Source organism: Nycticebus coucang, chromosome X (genome assembly GCF_027406575.1).
Source record: "Nycticebus coucang isolate mNycCou1 chromosome X, mNycCou1.pri, whole genome shotgun sequence".
In the NCBI taxonomy this organism is placed as follows: Eukaryota; Metazoa; Chordata; class Mammalia; order Primates; family Lorisidae; genus Nycticebus; species Nycticebus coucang.
Window position 1 is genome coordinate 160,890,180 of NC_069804.1, and position 1,248 is coordinate 160,891,427.

At 41.8% G+C, this 1,248-nt stretch overlaps 1 non-coding gene across 1 annotated transcript; it reads left to right on the top strand.

The window, feature by feature from the left end:
• Nucleotides 1-733: 733 nt before the first annotated feature.
• Nucleotides 734-838, top strand: LOC128578894 (small nucleolar RNA U13). Its single transcript, XR_008377987.1, has one exon. It is a non-coding gene; the product is annotated as a small nucleolar RNA U13 (small nucleolar RNA).
• The last annotated feature ends 410 nt before the right edge of the window (nucleotides 839-1,248 follow it).

Here is a 1,248-nt window from a genome sequence, read left to right on the forward strand (position 1 = left end):
GTACTAGAGTTTGAAGTCATGACCTGCTACCATCTGTGTGTGCTTTATACCTCTGTACTAGAGTAACTGTGCTTCCATCTCTCCCCGCCCATCAGGGCCCCACTCAAATATAGCCTCCTCCGTAATGGAGTCACTGATTCTCTTTCATTCTCCAACAGGTAATGGGCTCTCTCCAGCAGCTACCAGGTGGGGAATTGGGGAAACCATTAGAATTGGGATGCAGGAGAGCGTTGGGGCACTGAGATGAATTAGCGTGTGGCTGGGCATGGTAGAAAGGACCCAAATTTGCATTTTGACGTTTACGCTTTTTATATTACAGAAATTCTGTGAAGTCCAGAGCAAACAAACAGTAAATTAGCTCATACCTATCTCTTGGCTGGTCAGAGCATTTTAAATGTAAACTACAGTGGGAAACAAACTCCAAACTCAGTAAATAAAGTAATGCATAACCGCCACCAAAACTGGTCAGAGCCGGGCATTCGACCGACTTTGCAACTATGTTTCCAGATGGGCAGGAAGAAACCATGAAGATGGGAATCTAGAGGGGAGGAAGGAATGAGGTAAAGTGGCTGAACTAGACAAGCGTCTAGTTATACTTGTGCAATAAGAGGTGCGGTGAATTATTTCACGTCTTTCTCCTTAACTTTTCAGGGGCATTTAAGTTGAGAGAACATCAAGGAATTACAGACTTCATTCCTTAAAGGCTCCTTGTTGTGTGATGAAGATTGGTTAGATCCCTTTTGTAGTTCATAAGCATGAGGTTTGGGTGTTCACAGGCATGTGTGAGATGTGCCTCCCTGAAACCTTATTGTGACGTGAGCCCATTACTTTTCCGATGTAGGAAAAAAAAAGATTGGTTGACCAACTTGTGAACTAACTCCTCTGCATCCAAATCAGTTGGTGACCTGACTTTTTTGCTATTGAAGTGAAATTCATATAACACAAAAGTTAGCATTTTAAAGCAAACAATTTAGTGTCGGTTAGTACATTTACCTTGTTATACAACCGCCACCTCTGTGTCCTGAAACATCTTCACCCCAAAATAAAGACCAGTACCCAGTAAGCAGTTGATAACCATTTCCCTTCCCCCAGCCTATGGAAACCATCAATCTACTTTCTTTTTCAATGGACTTGCCTATTCTGGACATTTCTTATAAACTGAATCCTAAAATATGTGACCTTTTGTATTTGCCTGCTTTCACTTAACATGTTCTCATATTGTTCTTCAGGTTTATTCAGGTGGTAGCA